Source organism: Erithacus rubecula, assembly GCF_903797595.1.
Source record: "Erithacus rubecula genome assembly, chromosome: 17".
Lineage (NCBI taxonomy): Eukaryota > Metazoa > Chordata > Aves > Passeriformes > Muscicapidae > Erithacus > Erithacus rubecula.
The window spans coordinates 1073513-1082890 of record NC_136669.1 but is presented as its reverse complement, the minus strand read 5'-3'; positions in this window follow the sequence as shown (position 1 = coordinate 1082890).

Below are 9378 nucleotides of genomic sequence, written 5' to 3'. Positions count from 1 at the left end.
ACATTTGTACTCTTCCTTGACTGACTTTGTGAGCTCGAGGAAGGAGTAGAATATTTTGGAAATGTTGTTGTTAGGCTTTGTATTGCTCATGACACACCCAACCATTGCAAGATTGATAAGCAGAGGATTTTAGGGAGTGGGATATACTGAGCAAGAAAGGTTTTATGCAAAATGTTTTTTACTTTCATGTTCCCTGGGGTGGGCTCAGCTGGTTCATTCCACACCAGGACCTTCAGATTCATTCTTGAAAATGCCAACACAAAAGTGTGTCAAGCAGGCAGATATCTGCTTCCTTTCCAAGATCTGTTTCTCAATGTATACAAACCTGAATAGAATAATAAAAAAGTGGGGGAAATTTACAGACAGAGCCTACAATAACAGAATTATATTTGGAAAAAAAAATGTGGAGATTTTGTAGAAAATCTATAATTTGCCTGAACAATGTGAAGGAGCAAATCACCTTCTATCTGACTCATTATGTCTCATTGAGAGCTGAATTGTAAATCTCCCTTGTTCAAGCACGATTAAGACTTACATGTCTCTTGTTGGCAAGATTCCCCATGGAGCAGAGTAGCAACCAAAGAAAATGATGGTACAATTTTATGTGATTTGGACAAATCCTTAAAAATCTGGGCAATTTTCTAAGTAACTATGTCAAGACAGCAACTCAAACAGAAACTTTGATGCTTATCAAAACTTCATTGTTGGATCAAACAAATGTTTCTAATTGGTTGAGTCAAACTGTGTTTATTCACATCTCTGTGTTTTCTTCAGTTTTGTTTTTTTCCTTGTAAACATCTGTTATTTTTCTGTTCCTGCTTACGTAGTCTTTTTGTGCACATTTCAGAAGATGAAAACACAGTTCATTCCTCTTCATTTAGGGGGTCTTCTGCACAGCTACTTTCTTCTTGTAATTTTATTTTCTTTATTGCTTTTCAAATAAATTCACATAACAATTGGGAAACAATTAGGATAAGCTGATAGGATGTACAAAAAAGGCTTTGTGCTGGAGATCTTGTCAAACACTATGTGAGTGTTCTGTTCATCCCAGGGATGAGCAGGAAAAAAACAAAACCAAGTCTGCAGATGAATCTTAAGCTATTCCTTTCTTCAGCAACTGGAAATTTTAACATTTGGCTCAAGGAAAATAAAAATTAAGCAGTAAAGGAAGGGAAAACACAGCTAATTTGTAGGTTTGCTGACAAGGTTTGCTAACATGAGCAGTGCTGGCAATGGGCAGCCATGGAAATGCAGAGGGGGTTTTGTAGCTGGTTAAGCCAGGCTCAGGCACTGCCCTTGTCAGTCTCTTCTGCTTTGGGATGAGCTTTGGGCTGGGCTCTGAAAGCCTCAGGCTGCTGAGTTGTCTCCATCTGTAAAAAGCCTTAATCCTATTTACAGCTCATGGATGCCTGCACCTGATTTTTGCTGGATTTGTCTTGGATCAGCCTGGGTTTGCTCCCCTGCTCTGCTGCCATGATCTTCTGGTTGAAGATCATGAATTCCTTTGTTTCAGGTGACTTTGCACTGTTGGCCAAGAGTTTTTCCTTCTTCCTTAGCAGCCTGCAGTTCAGCCTGAGAGCATCCCTCCGAGCCCAGGTGAGCAGCCCCACCTGCCACAGGAGCCCAGGACACAGCAGGTTGTTTTAATAACGTGCAGAAGGTCCCAGAAGGAAGCCAAAGCTGGAATTTGATCATGTGTGGGCATTTCCAGGAGAGGGGGGTGCTTGGAGGAACCCTTGGGGAGCACAAGGAGCAGCAAACACAAGACAAACAGCTCCCAACTGGTTTTTCATCCTGGTTGGCTCACTGGAAAAAGCTGAGCTGGGTTTTGCTGGGTGTTTAATGTTTGCAATATCTTGTTTTCAGCTGGTGTTGGTAAGTTCAGCTGCTCAGAAGTGTTGGAGCAGCTGCTGTGCCAAGGCTGCTGCTCAGAATTGCTGAGCACAACAATCCCAGGGTTTCTTTGGCCTCCCTGCCCTTATCCTGCTCACCATCTCTTGCCTTGTCCTGGCACTGGGATGCCCTTAGGACAGGACTGTCTCTTGTGTTGTGTGATAAAGATCCTGGCTGTGCCTGGTGCTTCGAGGAATTGCTAAAAAAAAAAAAAAAAAAGAAAAAAAAATCCCATAGTTATTTATTAATAAGGTAAGCATCAATGCAAGGCATTTAATTGGCTTTGATAGGCTTTGGATCAGATTCCTTAGCACCCCTGGCCTTTTTGGGTTCCATTATTCATGAAGGAACATGTTTAATTCAGAGTTAGGGACTGCCAGGATAACAACTGCACCTTTTATCTGTGGCTGCAGAAGAAATCCCTGAGCTTGTCCCTGCTGCTGCTGTGGTGAGTGTGGCATCCCCTTCTGCTGTGAAATAAAAGTGGATTTTCCACCCAGTCTGGGTGATTTTCTCCCTTTTGCCCCATGGGCAGTTCTCACCTTGGTTTTGCCAAGTCAGGAGTTTAGCAAAGGGTCATGCTCTGCTCCATCCTATTTTCATTCTGGGGCAATCTTCTTGTCAACCTTCCATTATCTTTTCCCCAGCTTTTACTTGAAGATAAAAAGAAACAGCTTATAATTCATTACAGTTCATTAAAATGAAAATAAAATTTATTTTGCATCAAAATGAAAAAATATGACTTGTTCATTATTAGCATATAAATGGTATTTTTTTATGTCACTCTGCCACAAAATCACTTACATTTTCAATGATCACAGCACACAAAATTAATTTTTGATAGCCTTTTGTGATTTGGTTGAAAATCCTCATTTCTTTTTGTGCATTAACAGCAAACTGTATCCACTGCTATTCATACCAAATTTTAGATAATGAAGCAATTAAAAATACATGGATTGAAGATCTTATCTCATTTTTCTTCTGGCCTATTTCTGCTTCATTATTCATGAAGGAATATGTTTAATTCAGAGTTAGTAATTGCAGATATATCTAGTATAAATTGTGCCTTATATTCTTTTACCCAATTTCAATTTATTTTAGCAAATAGATCTATGGGGGGAAAAAAAAAAGAGCAGGAAAGACAAAAGGGCAAAAACTACATCTCAGTATTGCCAAACAAAACCTTATTGCTTGTAAAGTGTGTCTGCAGCTCAGGGGAAAGTTGATGCAATGAAGCTTTTGGCATATTAATAACCAGCATTGGTATCAAAAGGCTGCATTAAATTATTCTGATTTGAGGCAGTTTGAGAGGCCCCATGACTCAGTTCTACTGTCCTGCTGCTGCTTTAGCCACTGAGTCAGAAAGTCCCAAATCAGTGAAAAGCAGATATAATCAGATACAAAAGCAGAAAATAACAAAGTCAAAATGAAATGAAGGTGTTTTAGGCAAAGCAGGGGAACCTTCAGTTTCCAGAGAGTGAGGATGAGTTTGGATGGTGTGTTTCCACATGGGGAACATCCTGATGAAACATCCCTGAGCACATGAAATCAGGAGAGCCAGGCTCCTGTCCTGGCTGCAAGCTGTGCCCAGGAGTGATCACAACAATTCCCTTCTGCCTCAGAGGAATCTTCTGTTTAAATTTCCAAAGACACAGCCCCAAAACTTCCTTTATACCAGTGGGACTTTTTGTATGGATGTCACAGACTTGAAATCGAGTTGGTAGAATTAGCAATTTGGATTTATTGAACATTGTGATCAGCACTTTCTGGTGCAATTATTAATGCAAATATTTCGTCCCAGTTATTTGATTAAATGAATAACTTGCAAAGTGATGCACAGCCTTTCCTGCACAGTCCTTGATTCATGATTTCAGTAAGTTAATTAATTACAACCTTATTTTCTCTCTTAATGAATTCTTAGCTTTGATGGCTTTGGAAGCCTTAAACATGTTGGGAATGGTTCTCAGTTAAAGTTCCAGAGGGGTTTTATGTTCTGTAGGAGACAGCTTTGGCAAACTCTCCATCACCTTTTGGTACAGAGCACTAACAAAAGTTCTGGCTGCCTTCTGCTCCCTGTGAGGAAAATCCCTCCCTTTAGAGATGAGTGTCACTGGCAGGGTGTGTGACCTGCCTCTGCCTGAGTGTCCCTGAGCCACCCCACGTCCCTCAGCTGCCCACCAGTCCTTGGCTGCTTTCTGAGCCTCAAAACTCACTCCTGGCTCCCCACACACTGCTGGAATTAAATCCAATGCACAATCCTTCCAATGCACAATCCTTCCAATGCACAATCCCTCCAATACACAATCCCTCCAATGCACAATCCTTCTAATGCACAATCCCTCCAATGCACAATCCCTCCAATGCACAATCCCTCCAATGCACAATCCCTCCAATACACAATCCCTCCAATACACAATCCCTCCAATGCACAATCCTTCCAATGCACAATCCCTCCAATACACAATCCCTCCAATGCACAATCCCTCCAATACACAATCCCTCCAATGCACAATCCCTCCAATGCACAATCCCTCCAATGCACAATCCTTCCAATGCACAATCCCTCCAATGCACAATCCCTCCAATGCACAATCCCTCCAATGCACAATCCTTCCAATGCACAATCCTTCCAATACACAATCCCTCCAATGCACAATCCCTCCAATGCACAATCCCTCCAATGCACAATCCCTCCAATGCACAATCCCTCCAATGCACAATCCTTCCAATACACAATCCCTCCAATGCACAATCCCTCCAATGCACAATCCCTCCAATGCACAATCCCTCCAAGTGCATGACATCTGTTTTCCTGGAATGCTGTCTGTGCAAAGTGCACTGAGAGCAGATTTCCTGGAAGTGGAAGTGCTGCCCAGAGGAGTTTCCAGCAGGGCTGTGGGGTGGCTGATGGGGCAGGGGACACCAGTGGTGTCTCTGTAGGACAAAGCTTCTCACCAAACAGCCAAAAAGCTTCTCCCCACTTTGGCACAGTGCTTCACTTGCTCCTGCAGTTTGACCTTGTTTTTTTTTTTCCCCTCCTCTGCCCTCTTTGGATTTGGTCCTTTATCTCTTACTGCATCTTTCCAGATTTAGGCTGATTTTGGAGAAAGATGGATTAAAGCTCCATTATCTCCTCAACCTCCTCCTCCTTTTTTGCCCCATGAGTGTTTCTGATCTCTGCCTTGCCCCCCCATCACCAGTTTGCTGCTTTTCCATTGTGGGACGAGAGGAAACACCATGGAGCTGAGGGCAGGAGAGTGTCCTTGCCTCCCAAAGCTACAAAACTGCAGAGCATCCCCAGCAGGTGTCCTTGAGAGAGACCTGGAGGCTGCAGATACAGAGGCTCAGCCACTGGGCTAATAACCCTCTCTAATTAAGAGCTGGGTAATTCACATCCCCATCAGACACACTGTCTGATCATAGATGGGCTTGGCACAGGCTGGATCTTCCCTCCTCAGTGTCCTCCTGTGCAGAGAATGGCCATGAACAGTCCCACAAAGCAGGACTCCATCAGCTCTGCTTCATTAGAAACTAATTAGAACCATCACCCCAAGCAGGAAAGATACCTTTGAAGTACTAATATTTCCTCAGCTTTTCTTAATCAAGGCTTTCTTTTTATGCCCCTCTATATATGCTGATCCCAGCCAGCACATGAACTAGAAATCCTGGAAGGCTGTGAGGGAAAAACGCCTCTTGCTGAATTTCCAATTGGATGAGAACCAAAAATCCATTGGAAATCTCATGATTTCCAGCAAAATGTACTGGCCAAGAAAATCTGGAGAAACTGCAAAAAAAGCGTCCAGATGTCTGGATAAATCCCTGAACTTAAAAAAACCAAAAAACTCCAAACCTTTGGAGGTTTGCTTGTTCTTAATACAGAGAATAAAACCTTATTTATCAATATTAGTAAACTCCTCAAAGTGCACAGTGCCTTAAAGGAATTATCTGTGCTGTTTGTGCTGACCAGCTCATGGGCCTGAGGGCTTGCATGGTGTGGAGAAACTTCTAACAGGAAAGCAAATTTCGAAAGGCAACTTATTCAGGAAGGTAACTGTGCAGAAGAGAGAGGGATGTGTGTTTGGTTTTTCTCCCCTCTCCTGCAGCCCTGTCAGTGCCAGCAGCAGAGAGAGGGACACTTGAGCCTTTATTAATTCAGGATGGAGCCTTTATTCATCCATTTTCCATAAATTCACTGCTCAGGTCTCTGAGCAGCAAGCTCTGTGCTGTTTCACATGGTTTTGTTCTTTGCTCTCTGCATCATTCACAGCTCTGTGGCATCAAGCACTGGCCCACCTTGCCAGGTGTGCTGTTGAAGGGCAGGTGTCTCCCTCCCAGATATTTAACTATTTATTGGCCTCCCAGGAAAGGTGCTGAGAGTGGCACTGCTAACTAAAGCAGAGCAGAGAGGAAAGCTGCACTCTGCATTTCACACCTGGAGAGCTGCCAAAGGAGCAGAAAGCTCAGCCAGCCTGGGTGTTCTCCTGCCTGCTCCTCCCATCTGCCAGGTGGGAGCTGCTTGTCATTCCACAGCCACTCTGCAGCCTGCTGACCTGTGGGGAAATCACTCAAAGGGCATTTCAGAGCACTTGGAGCTTCATCTGTGCCCAGTGATGAGCTCACTGCTCTGGTTTGGAAGGTGCTTCCTGCAGTGGTTCTTTCATGGGTTGCCACTTCATGACAAAACTTCAATTTCTAAATATTCTGGGGTCTCCTTGAGGCAGCCTTAAGGGAAGTGGCAGGTTCTGATGCCCTGTTGAAAGCAGTTCAGATGCAAATGCTGGTCTCAGAGCTGGGAAATGAGCAGGGGTTCTGCCTGGTGGTGTCTGATGGAGAAGGGCTCTGACCCCTGAGGATGTTTGGAAGGGAAAACACTGATTTCTCTGTTTCTGTGAAGAGTGTGATGAGAGACACAGATGGGCAGAGCTTGCTTTGGCTTCTTGATTTCAGTTTAGCACTGGGAAACTTCACTGGCAGATAGAGAAAAAAATCTTCAGCAAGCTAAGCAGGTCTGGGTCCCAGTGCTCCCAGCACAGCCACTGGTTTCCAATGCCTTGGAAAATTCCATAGGAACAACCCAGAGGATGAACTCTGGCAGAGGGGCTGGAACAGGAGCTGGGCTCTGCTGATCCCCAGGAGAGACTGGAAGGGTTTTATTCAGGAAAAATCCTGCAACAAGAGGCACTACAGAAATGTAGGGATTGCTTTGGGGGGTATGGATTTGGTTGGATTTCCAGGTGTTTGTGCCATCATTGGTCCTCCTATAAAATTTAGTGGAGAGCATTTTACTGGCCCAGCTTTTTCAGTGGGTGAAAGAGAGGGCAAACAGGCACAGAGCCCTGTGGAAAGACAAGTTTTAGGGGGGTACAATGGATACCTGTGGCCTCACCACCTGCAGCCCTCACCTTGTTCTTCATCTTCAGCCCAGCTGCCCAAATCTGTGAGCAGACAGGGACACTGCACAGAGCTGTAATAAAATGGGAGAAAGCAAACCTTACCCTCCAGACTTTCCTGTGTCTGATCTGGACCTGAGCTTGGTTTTCAGGCATCTGAGAGCTCTTCACTGATGAAGGTGTTTTGTCTCTACACATGTCCATGAGCAGCTCAGAAGGTTTTGCCCTGGGAGGTGACATCCCACACAGTACAGGTGAGGTGCACCTTTCCCTGATGTGCTCACAAAAATTCACAGCAAGGAGCTTTCCCTGCCTGCCCTCTCTGCCCATCCTGTCCCTTGTCTGCCCCAAGGGTGCCAGAACAGCTTTCCTGACAGAAACAGAGATTTCTGCTTTTCATCTGGAGAAATGGGCTGCAAAAATCCATTTGCTGGGATTCATGTAGGATCAAGAAACACGAGAATCTGAGAACTGCAGACAGGAACAAAGAACAAAGACATTAAATTCCCAGTCCTGGTCTTTTTCTGTGCTGTTACACCAGGAAGAAAACCCAGTGTGACAAATGGACAGTTGAAATAAGAATTGTCATTACACCAGACTGCTCTATTACAAAAACATGCCTGGGCAGGTAAAACAAAGACATGTGGCTTCTTTATCTGTGGTAATAGTCCAACTTTTACCTTCTAGGTAAAGTATTTCCTGGCTTGTAATTTGTAGTGGGGTTTAGATTTTTCAAATCAGCTGGCTTTCTTCCTTTATTATAAGCATGGATTTAAAAGCAGAGAGTAAAACCATCTAGGGCTAATTCATTCCTGGAGATTTTTTTATCAGGAGCTGCAGTCTTCATTATCTGAATTTTCTATTAGTTGCTGGAAGGTGTGCATTTCTCATAGAAACTACCACATGAAAATGTGAATAACACATAATAGAAAAGTGAGGATAAAAAAAGGGGCCTCTGACTGCCCCTTCAAAGGGAGTTTCACAGCTGAAAAAAGGCAATACCCAGTGACAAGCTTCTGGTCTGCTGAGCTGCATCTGCAATATTGTCACAGATTTTGAGCTTGGTTTTTTTCCTTGTTTCAATATTTATCCTTCTGTCCCACAAGCAGGTTCTGGGGTGGCTTTTGGGCCATGTCCTGGGATGTGCTGCTGCTGCTTCAGGGCAGTGACACAGCTCATGTGTCCAGTGTTGGGTGACACTTCATTACTGAGCTCCACAGAAATTAGGGAATGTGGGCAGTGCTGCAAAAGTTCTGTCATCATGACCATGAAAGCACAGCCTGGCACATGGCAGGGAGTGGATCTTTGGAAACTCTGGAATTTGGGCAGGGTGGGGCTGTGGAGAAGGTGGAATTATCAGATCCAGCCCTTGGGCACACCATGGTGGATGAATGGTTCTTCATGGTGAGTCCTGAGGGTTTGTAATTGCAAATATTATGGGTATTTTTATTGCATTAATATATGTATTAATATACATATATCAATATATTAATACATATATTAATACATATATTAATATATTAATATTATATATTACTATATCATTGATAGGAAATAAAATATATGAAGTAATTGTATTAATATTGAGCTGGCAGGTGAGAGCTGGATGTAGAGATTAGTTCCTCCTCATCCTGCTATGTTATGCAAATCCAGAGGAAAATTATTATCTCATTCACTTAATAATATATTGAATAATATCTCATACTCTCAGCTAATTATACCTGGGTCAGGTGTGTATAAATTTGCTGCTGTCATACCTAGCAACCAGGTCTGAAGAGAAACAAATGTCTGATTTAAATCTGATTAAAACCTGATAAATCTGGCACAGCTGCAGCTTAGCACTGCACCTGGAAGGGAGACGTTTCCTCTGTCCCCATAGGGAGCTGTGGGATTTAATGGATGTTAATAAGATATTTGGGAGCCACAAAGGCTGAAATGAGCATTGTGAGGGATGCAAAGCTGATAGACAGCTAAAGAAAATGAATTGAAATTTCTGTGAGACAATTCCAACCTGACCCAGGAAGACTTTATCCTCCAAACTTCACTTCTTGGGCAATTCCACTGAAACCAGTGGCTGCAAATGCCTCTGTGCTTT